This window comes from Orycteropus afer, unplaced genomic scaffold (assembly GCF_000298275.1).
Source record: "Orycteropus afer afer isolate SDZICR_OR568_19922 unplaced genomic scaffold, OryAfe1.0 scaffold00162, whole genome shotgun sequence".
Taxonomy (NCBI): domain Eukaryota; kingdom Metazoa; phylum Chordata; class Mammalia; order Tubulidentata; family Orycteropodidae; genus Orycteropus; species Orycteropus afer.
In genome coordinates this window covers 3602353-3614001 of record NW_006921749.1, presented here as the reverse complement: position 1 = coordinate 3614001, position 11649 = coordinate 3602353, and positions in this window count along the sequence as shown.

The window sequence follows — 11649 nt, the reverse complement described above, 5'->3', positions numbered from 1 at the left end:
ATTTAGGGAAATAATTAGTCCTAGCGATGGGTACACCATGCAATCTGCAGCCTATATGACTATGAGACCAGAAGAACTAAATAGTGCCCAGCTACCACTATCAACCACTCATAGGGGGATCTATGTAGGAGCTCCTGGATAGAGAGGGAGAACAGTGTGGAACAGAACTCCAAATCATTTGGGGGAAAAAAAAAAGAAGGTGGGAAAGACCAGGTTTGCTGGTCTGATAGAGCCTGGTGGAACCACTGAGACTATGCCCCCTAGTTGTCCTTCAGGTCTGGAATTGAACCCACACCTGCAGCTTTCAGCCCAACAAGACAGGCATATGAGTTGAACATTTACCTGAGGTAGATATACTACTTGGAGAGAACAATCATGGGAGAAAGAAGGGCTGTTTATGCACAGGGAGACAGCTCAGGGGGCAGGGAGCAGGAGTGCATAGAGGGATGGACACAGGGAAGAGGTAATTATTGGGAGGAAGTGGGAGGGGAGCTGTTGCATTGGGTTAAATTGTAGTCAATGTCATGAAACAAAGTGCTTGTGAACGCTGTATGGGAAGTGAATTTTCTCTGTAAATTTTTACCCAAATCACAAAAAAAAAAAAAAAAGAACATGCCTAAATCAGAACTGAGCAAATATATTGGGTACACAATTACTTTTTCCTCACCTATAGCAGACATCACCAGTTCATCTGATGTTCTTTCCTACTGAGCCCAGATTTATTCCCAGAACATTTCTCAACATAGCTTTCCATGAAACTGCTCTAGGATTTCCTAGTAGTATCCACAGTCAATTGGCAGTTTCCTACTAATGGAAACCCTGCTGTGGCATCAGAAAACCATCTCTGAATCCTTTCCATGAGAATCTTTAGTCATATCACCTTATTCTAAAGAATTTTCTGAGGTTAAACAAAATTCTTCCTACAAACTTGGTGGTACTTCACAGAGTGTTCTTACTTAGAGTCTATGTCCTTGTTGTGAGTTACCTGTGAGTCAGCTCTGACTCATGGTAGCCTTATTTATAACAGAACAAAATGTTGCTCAATCCTGGACCATCTTTATGATGGTTGCTATATTTGAATCTGTTGTTGTGTCTGTTATATCAATCCATCTCACTGAGGGTTTCCCTCATTTTCCCTGGCCCTCTGTTTTACAAAATGTGATGTCTTTTTCTAGTGATTGGTCTTTCCTGAGGATATGTCCAAAGTAAATGAGTTGAAGTCTTACTGTCTTCACTTCTAAGGAACATTCTGAATGTATTTCTTCCAAGATTGATTTTTTTCATTATTTTGGAACTCCATACTATAGTAAATATTCTTCACCAACACCATTATTTGAATGCAGCAATTCTGCTTCCATCTTCCTTTCTCATTACCCAACTTTTGCTTGCATATGAGGCAATTGAAAAGACCATGGCTTGGGTTTGAAATGTACCCTTCCAAAGAATTAACCAAAAAAACCAAACCCACTGTCATCAAGTTGATTCCGACTCAGCAACTCTAAAGGACAGAGTAGAACTGCCCCATGTGGCTTCCAAGATGATAAATCTTGATGGAAGCAGACAGCCTCATCTTTCTCATGCAGAGTGGCCAGTGGATTTTAACTGCCAACATTTTGATTAGCAGCCAAATGCTTTAACCACTGCACCATTCTCATGAGGCAAATTCTTGGACTCCTTTCCTCTCAAGAATCACCTTTTTCCTGGCTAACCAGGTAGTGTTAGCCAGGGTAGGGCACTTTCTTGACTTCTGAAGAAAGCTAAAGTGGTCTGGCAAAGATTCTTTATTGAGGGAATTCTTCCTTGAGGACACATCATTTACCCATTTGTGGTAGTTAAGGTTGTGTCAACTTGACTGGGCCATGATTTTGAGTGGCTTGGCAGCTGTGATGTAGCTATTCCCCATGATGAGATTGGATGTGATGTAATCACCTCCATGGTGGAATCTGCTGTAAGCAATTAGTCAATTGAAGGGGAGTTGCCTTGGGGGTATGACTGGCTTCCAGTACATATGGAAAGTATCCTGCATATGGCAAGTCATCATCTCCAGTTCCCAGACTTGAATCAGTGACCCCATGTTGCCTGCTGATCTTGGGATTATTGCCTTCACTGCCTGTGAGCCAACAAGATGCCATTTTACACCTGCTGATCAAGGATTTGTCAGCCTCAGAGGCCACCAGCCAGCTATGTTGTTGTTGTTGTTATGTGCCATGGAGTCAGACCCAACTCATAACAACCCCTCCTTGGGTTTCCGAGGCAGTATCACTATGGAAGTAAATTGCCCAACCTTCCTTCCAAAGAGTGGCTGGTGGGTTTGAACCACCAGCCTTCTGTTTAGCAGTCAAGTGCCTTAGGCCAGCTATACTACCTGCCAATTTTGAATTTGTCAGCCCCTGAAACTGTGTGAGTCAAGAGAAACCTCTAGCTTGCTCCAGTGAGCCTGGAAGGCAGACCAAAAGCCCACAGTTGAGGGGAATCCAGAGAGAGAGAAGTCTTTTCCTAGAGCTACCACTCCGAATTCAGACTTTTAGCCTAGTCTTCCCCTAGAACTGGCATTCTGACTCAGACTTCTAGCTTTCTAAACTGTAAGAGAATGAATTTGTTTGTTAAAGCTATTCACATGTGGTATTTCTGTAATAACAGGAGCTCTGGTGGCATAGTGCCTAAGGCATTTGACTGCTAACCAGAAGGCTGGAGGTTCAAACTCACCAGCCACTCCTTGGAAGGAATATTAGACAATCTACTTCTGTAGTGATACCACCTCAGAAACCCAAGGAGGGGTCGCTATGAGTAGGATCCAACTCTGAAGCAGTGGTTGCATTTACATTGAGTTTAGAGAACTAAAACACCATCTCCCTAACCTATTGCCATCGAGTTGATTCCAACTCATAGTGACCCTTTAGGATAGAACAGAACTGCCCAATAGGGTTTTCAAGGCTGTAATTTTTACAAAAGGAGACCACCTCATCTTTTTCCTCTGGAGCAGCTGGTGGGTTTGAATCCCCAACCTTTTGGTTAGCAGACTAATGCCTTAACCACTACACTACCACAGCTCTCCATCTCCCTAAGTTTGCTGGTAAAATACTGTCAGTATCTACCTCTCAGTTGTCACACTAATTTTCTCAGAATAGAAAAGCATTAAGTACTCAAGAAAACTGTATCAGATCTGGAGACTACAATTACTAACATGATTTCTTACAGTAAAATTGTTTTATATTTTAATACATCTCATTAAAACATCAAATAATTTTAACAAAACATTTCCAATCATTTCTTACACATAATCACTATATCAAAAAGAATTGGTCGACATTCAACCATTTCAGGAGGTATGATCAAGAGCCAATGGTACTGAAGGAAGAAGTTGAAGCTGCACTGAAGAAATTGGTGACAAACACGGCCCCAGGAAATGATGGAATACTCATTGAGATGTTTCAACAAATGGAGGCAGCACTGGAGGCGCTTACTCATTTATACCAAGAAAGTTGGAAGAGAGCTGCCTGGCTAACTGACTGGAAGAGATTTATTCCCATTCCAAAGAAAAGTGGTTCAATAGTGTGAAAAAAAAAAATATCAAACAATATAATTAATATTGGGAGCTCTGGTAGCATAGTGCCTATGGCACTCGACTACTAACCAGGCTGCTGGTGCAAACTCACCAGCCACTCTTCAGTAGGAAGGTTGGGCAATCTACTTCCATAGTGATACCACCTCGCAAACCCAAGGAGGGGTCACTATGAGTCGGGTCCAACTCAACGGCACATAACAAAAACAACATAATTAATATTACACACAAGTAAAATTTTACTGAAGATAATTCAAACATTTTTCCAGCAGTACATCAATAGGGAACTGCCAGTAATTCAAGCTGGATTCAGAAGAGGGTATGGAATAAGGGATGTCATTACTGATGTCAGATGGATCTTGGCTGAAAGCAAAGAATACCAGAAAGATGTCTGCCTATGTTTTATTGACTATGCAAAGGCATTCAACTGCATGGATCATAACAAATTATGGATAACATTGTGAAGAATAGGAATTGTAGAACACTTAAATGTGTTCATGAAGAACCTGTACAAAGACCAAGAGGCAGTCATTTAGAAAGATAAAGGGGATACTGTATGATTTAAAATTAGGAAAGGTGTGTATCAGGGTTGTACCCTTCCCCATATTTATTCAATTTGTATGCTAAGCAAGTAATCTGAGAAGCTGCACTATATGATGAAAAACATGCCATCAGGATTGGGGGAACACTCTTTAACAACATGCAATATGAAGATGATGCAACCTTCCTTGCTGAAAGTGAAGATGACTAGAAGCACTTACTGATGAAGATCAAAGACTAACTAGTGTTCAGTATGGATTACACTTCAACACAAAGAAAACAAAAGTCCTCACAACTGGATCAATAAGCAACATCATAATAAATGGAGAAAAGATTGAAGTTATCAGGGATTGCATTTTACTTGGATCCACAATCAACATTCATGGAAGCAGCAGTCAAGAAATCAGACTTCATATTACTCTGGGTGAATCTGCTGCAAAAGACCTCTTTAAAGTGTTAAAGAGCAGAGATGTCACTTTGAAGACTAAGGTGTGCCTAGCCCAAGCCATAGGAGCTCTGGTAGCATAGTGCCTAAGGCACTTGACTGCTAACCAGAAGGCTGGCGGTTCAAACCCACCAGCCACTCCTCGGAAGGAAGGTTGGGTATTCCTACTTCCGTAGTGATACTGCCTCGGAAACCCAAGGAGGGGTCACTATGAGTCGGGGCCGACTCGATGGCAAATAACAACAACAAGCCCAAGCCATGGTATTTTTGGTGTTTTCAATAGCTTTATATGCATGTGAAAGCTGGACAATGAATAAGGAAGATCAAAGAGTTGATTCCTTTGAATTGTGGTGTTGGTGAAGAATATTGAAAATATTGTGGACTGCCAGAAGAGCTAACAAATCCATCTTGGAAGAAGGATAGCCAGAATGCTCCTTAGAAGCATCTCTCCATACTTTGGTCATGTTGTCAGAAGGGACCAGTCCCTGGAGATGAATCTCATGCTTCATAAATTAGAGGGTCAGTGAAAAGGGGGAATACCCACAACAAGATGGATTGACACAGTGTCTGTGAAGATGGCTCAATCATAGCAAAGACTGAGGATAGCACAGGACCGGCCATTATTTCATTCTGTTGTGCATAGGGTTGTTATGAGTCAGAGGCGACTCTATGGCACCTAACAACAACAATCATTTCTACTTTTCAGATAAAGCTTTTAAAATAAAGTTATTGGATAAGACTTCTTTTCTGATGACTAATCAGAGCTTAAGTGTAAATAAAGTCTGCCATTTACAGTGCTGAAATTTTTTTGGCATCATGATTGTATGTGCTAAACATAAAATCTGAGAAAATTAAGCAATTGATTATTATTTTTAGCTTAATATTTTTATTGATCAGCATGCTCCAGAGAGCACATGTTAAGTTTGCTTCAGATTTCAAAATCGATTTGTAAGGCAATAATAAGAGAACAATAACAAGCCACACTTTTTCCTTCTTTTTATAAAGTGTCTGTCTGGAGTTTCAATTCCTTAGGACCCTGTCTCTTTTAACCATGATATAAGTAAATTTGTGATGAGAAGTTAATGACTGATATTGACTTAATGCATCCTCTCTCATATAACATAAATAACCCAAATCCACTATGCCATCGAGTCAGATCAGAGTCATAGGGACCCCTCCTTGGGTTTCTGGGGCAGTATCACTAAGGAAATAGATTGCCCAACCTTACTTCCAAGGAGTGGCTGGTGAGTTTGAACCCCTAGCCTTCTGGTTAGCAGTCATATGCCTTAGGCACTACGCCACCAGAGCTCATTTCAGTAAATCCTAAGCCAATGAAATGAGGTTCTCAAACATGAAAGAAAAGAGAGAATGTTACACAACAGGTGCTTTCAGCATGCTTAGAATCTCACCCTATGTGTGGGTCTATTTAGGCTTCCTAAAATTAGAGCCTTGCTAGAAAATAAAATGTTGAATAATAACCAAATTCATGAACCACACTTCTGTTTGGCCTTCAAGTATGAGAGATAATTGTTTGAAGAGTCAAGAAAAATGATAAAAATAAGCAGTTATAATAAGAATACAGGTCCACCCATTTCCTAAATTTTCTAAAACAATGTGAGTTTTATTTCATCTGTGACTGTCAGGGGAAACTGGATGTTAATCCTTGAGAGTAGGAAACAGAGAATGTGAATCAGATAAAATTCATCTTAACTTAGGTTAAGTCAACAGTGTGACACTAAAAAATAAATTCATATCAAAACCCACATTATCACAAACATTAGCTCATATAAACACACATAAATCATAAAAAAGAGGCATCAGAATGTGTTGTCATGTGTCTTAGAATTTCTAAGCATTCTTCAGGAACAATTGGATGTGACTTAAAAGAGAACTTGAACAGAGAGAAGAGCTCAGGAGTTTGATTTTGAGACTGTTTTGTTTTGTTCTTAGTCACAGGGTAGTAGAAAAAGAAAAGGTCCTGTGGACACATAAACATTTGATGCAACTGAGGCGCAGACCTGCAAAATAAAGAATCATCCATTTTTATTTTCATGCTATATTCTGTTAGTTTTCACTTTTAAAAACAGCTCTTTTCCTGAAAGGCAAATTGAGGCTGAGTTATAGACCACAGGTCTTCAAGCTTGTTTCCTTCTGTTTTTATCTTTTATGGATTGAATTGTGTTCCCCAAATATATGCATTGTAAATCCTACCTTTTATGCCTGTGATTAGGAGCTCTAGGAGCATAGTGCCTAAAGCACTTGACTGTTAACCAGAAGGCAGGTGGTTCAAACCCACCAGCCACTCCTCAGAAGGAAGGTGGGGCAATCTACTTCCATAGTGATACTGCCTCAGAAACCCAAGGAGGGGTCGCTATGAGTCAGGTCCAACTCTATGGCACATAACAACAATAACAACATGCCTGTGATTATAATCCTTACGGGCATAGGTTGCCTTTGTTATGTTAATGAGACAGGATTAATGTAGGATGTATCTTGAATCAGTCTCTTTCAAGATATAAAAGAGATGAAAAAAGCAATTGAGAGAATTGGAGATAGGGGAAGTCTGATGCCAAGCCACATGGAATGAGGAAACAAGCTAAATAAACAAGGATCTTCCCCCTAATACCAACAGAGAGAGAAACATCCCCCTAGAGTCAGTGCCCTGAATTTGTACTTCTAGCCTCCCAAAAAGTGAGAAAATGAATTTGTTTGTTAAGGCCACCCACTTGTGATGATAGTAGCACTAGATTACCAAGATATTACCTTTAATACTCATTCTAACCATACCACAATTACATAATAGGGAATCAATGAATATCTGTTGTTGATGATAATGATGTGGATGTTCACAATAATCTAGACCAGAGTTCAGACAACTGTTGTAGTTAAGTTGTGTGTTAACTTGACTGGGGCTGGTTTTGAGTGGCTGGGCAGCTGGACACAGTTGTTCCTCATTATAAGATTGGTAATCAACTCTATGGTAGAATCTACTGGAGCAGCTGAGTAGCTGCCTTAGGGATGTGGTCTGCTTCCAGTATGTAAGAAGGAGCTTTGAGAAAGTTCTCTGAGCATTTTGGCACATCCGGGTCCTGCATGTGGCCTGCCATGTTGTCTGCCTATCTTGGGACTGTTTCTGTATTTGGACTAGTAGCCTGCCACATTGCTTGATAATCTTTGGATTATGCCATTTCACTTGTTGACCTTGGGCTTTTCAGCCTCAACAGCCAGCAGCTGCTTGAGTTAAGCAATGCCTCCAACGCCAATAGGCTGGGAGCAAGAGGCAGAGCTGAAGCCCAAAGTCAAGGGGCCTTCACCCAGCCCCTAGAGCTGGCACTTTGAACTCGGACTTCTAATCTCCTAAACTGTAAGAGAATAAATCCCTGTTTGTTAAAGCCTCCACTTGTGGTATGTCTGTTGTGTAGCACTAGAGAACCAAACCATCTTTATTCTCATTTTAGATGGAGAACGTCATGTAACTCATTAAGCATCCCTTCATAACATACCTAAAGGCTATTACTTTGAAAATTGAGCTAGTAAAATCAAAGAAGAAATATGATATTTTTAAAGCCTATGATCAGGAAAGCTTGAACTTCTCCCTTAACTAACATGTCTCAGTCAAACGACAATAGAACTGTTGTTGTTGTTGTTATGTGCTGTCAAGTCGGACCCAACTCATAGTGACCCCTCCTTGGATTTCTGAGGCAGTATCACTACAGAAGTAGATTGCCCCATCTTCCTTCTGAGGAGTGGCTGGTGGGTTTGAACCGCCAGCCTTCTAGTTAGCAGTCAAGTGTCTTAGCCACTATGCTACTAGACAATAGAACTAGAATAATGTAAACAGGAAAAAAAAAAGAAAAATTGCTTACAATTTCAAAGTGAAATACTGGACAAGGTCAAGGATAACATACATAGTCTCCCAAGAAATATTATCTCTGAAACAGCAATTTTCCACATGATGATCTGGAATTGAAAAAAAATCAAAATACTGATTATATCAAGTTAATAAAACTTTTTTTTTCTGTACTTGTTCCTTTTAGCATACAATGAGAATGATGAAAATCTTTCTTGTTCTCTCAGAAGAACTAGAGATACCAGAATTTGGAAGTAAAAGAATCTTAGTTCAACCCTCTGCAATTATTGGATGAAATTCTGGCCCAAACCACACAACTAGAAACAGAAATTGAACTAATTTCCTCCTAGTCCAGTCAAAAATTCTTTTCTCTGCATCATGGTGAGTTAATTTTATCTTCACTTCTTGGATATGTTAGTAAATAAGTTAGTGGTGAAGAATAACTAGGAGGAAGCTTTGTTATCTATACTTCTCTTGTGATGATGTAAGTTAAATTCTGGGCCCCGAAGCAAAACTTTTAGAAAAGACCTATTACTCTTGATTAACTGCAGAAGAATGGAAGAATAAACAGCTGTGCTGCAAAAAATCCTTCTACCACGCAGACTCATCAAGATGCAGGCACCACTCCGGCAGTAGTTATGACCATCTGCCTTTGGAAAAACTTTTAATTCTCTTTTTGGTTACTGCCACTGCCCCTTCTGCTCCCTAGAGTGCATCATAAAGACTAGATGCCTTCTGTATAATGACTGTGGTCAGCTATAAATATAAGGAAAATGAACATGCACCATCTTGATGTCAAGCTAATTTTAGCTTAACAGATTCATTTTAAGTATGCCCAACCTAGACTAGGCTCATCATGGCTCAGTCTAAGAAGTTTTAAAAATGGAAATTACAAAACCACAGCATGGAACCAAAATTGTTCAGATTGTAGTAACAGTGATTGAGATGCTCTTAGTGGTGTTGCCAAGTGGAGGCTTTTCCATGAACAGTGGTGAGCTCTTAAACCACATGGATAAATAGATTCGGTCATTGGTATGAGGTGAACAATAGACCCTATGTTGTGACTTGGGCTTTGTTGAATGGATGTAAATACTGTCTCACCATTCATATGTGGACAATGCTCTATGTGTTACAAAACACATTCTGTGGGCAAGTGTGCTATAAAGGTTTCTTACCAAACTTTATGTACTTTCTTCTCAATATTTTGCCTTTACTTTTAGAGTCAGCAGGGTGTCTGACTACTGTTTTCAGTTCACAGAGCAGCTACAGTATGTGTCTGAAGATTCCAACCTGTTATTTTTCTTCAAATCTGGGTTTCAATCTTGGTTAATGTTTGCCCAGAAATATGTAATTGTGGACTTCCTCCTCATAAACTCTTCCAGAGTGTAAGCTGCCATGCTTGCATACTATTATTATCTCTGTGCTTCAGGGCTAATGCAGGGTGTGCCCTCACAGTCACAGGACAGATAATCCACTCCCTGCCAGGAAGCCTGTATGGTTAACAGCTGCAGCTAAGAAAAAACACGTCATGCATGTTTCCAATAATATTTGTTTTTCTTTTCCTTTGCATAAACAAATTTTAACTGGTTTCTTTATTAAAAACTCAAGCTTGCCTTTCCCCTTTCTTTTTTTGGACAACTCTTCATTTACTCTGTTTATATTGTGTTGTTGTTGTTGTTATGTGCCCTCGAGTTGGACCCAACTCATAGCGACCCCTCCTTGGGTTTCTGAGGCAGTATCACTACGGAAGTAGATTGCCCAACCTTCCTTCCAAGGAGTGGCTAGTGGGTTTGAACCGCCAAACTTCTGGTTGCCCAGAAATATGTAATTGCAGACTTCCTCTTCATAAACCCTTCCAGAATGTACATTCTCAAGAGCCTTAGACACTACGCTACCAGAGCTCCTCTATGAATGTACCTGCTGCCTCTCCCTCATCGCACTTATCTTCCTGGGGAAATTTCTCTCATCTGTCAAATGTCACTTCCTCTCAGAGACCCTCACTACTTACACGCCTGCCCATCCACAAACCTACACATGCATGTACAAACAGAGACAGAATTAGCATTTATTGGGCCCTTCTTTATGATACCCTAGTACTTTGTTCACCATCCATGGTGGAGAGGTTTCAGCAGAACTTCCAGACTAAGGTTAGGAAGAAGGACATAGTGGTCTATTTCTGGAAAAAAAAAAAAAAAAAAGCCACTGAAAGCATTATGAATAGCAGTGACACACTGATAAAGTGACAGAAGATGAGCCCCTCAGGTCAGAAGGTACTCAAAATGCAATTGGGGAAGAGCTACCTCCTCAAAGTAGAATTGACCTTAATGACATGGATGAACTACAACAATGAGCTCAAGTATAGCAAGGAATGTGAGGATGGCACCGGACCAGGCACTGTTTCGTTCTATATAGTATCATTCTATATAGTATCATATATAGTATCGGTTTGAGTCAGATGAACTTGACAACACCTAACAAAAACAATAGCACTTTGTTACTTCTCTATTATGGAATACCATAATCTAATGTGTGTTATACTTAGCTATGTCTCTTCATATTTACTTTCTCAGTCAAACTGACCTTCTTACTGATCTGTATTCTCAATGCAAGTTGTCTTGGTCCTAAAATGAACTGAATAATTTTTTATGTGTCTATTAAGGTATAGTTTGTCATTTAGATATGAAAAATCCAACCTTTTTAGTGAACAAGTCTATGAGTTTTATCAAATGCATATGATCGCTAAAATCAAGATATGGAACACTTCCACTGTCCTAAAACAACACTCCCCTATATCCCTTTTATATCAATCCCATCCCTCATACCCAGACACTGATTTGTTTTCTGGTTCTATAGTTATATAGTTTCATATAAATGAAATGTTACAGTTTATGGTCTTTTGAGTATGGCCTCTTTCACCCAGTATAATCCATTTGAATTCATCTATGTTATTATGTGTGGCAGTATTTCATTATGTCTATTGCTAAAGACTATTCCAATTATGAATGAACCAGTTTGTTTATCCATTCCCTAGTTGAAGGATATTTGGGTTGTTTCCAGTTTTGGGCAATTGTGAGTAAAGCAACTATAAATATTCACCTTCAGGCTCTTGTATGGACCTAGTTTTTATTTCATTTAGGTGTATATTTAAGAATGGAATTGCTGAGTTATATGATAAGGGCATGTTTAAATTTATAAGAAACTGTACTTCATTTCACACTCCCACCAGCAATATGTGAATTACAGTTTCTCTGC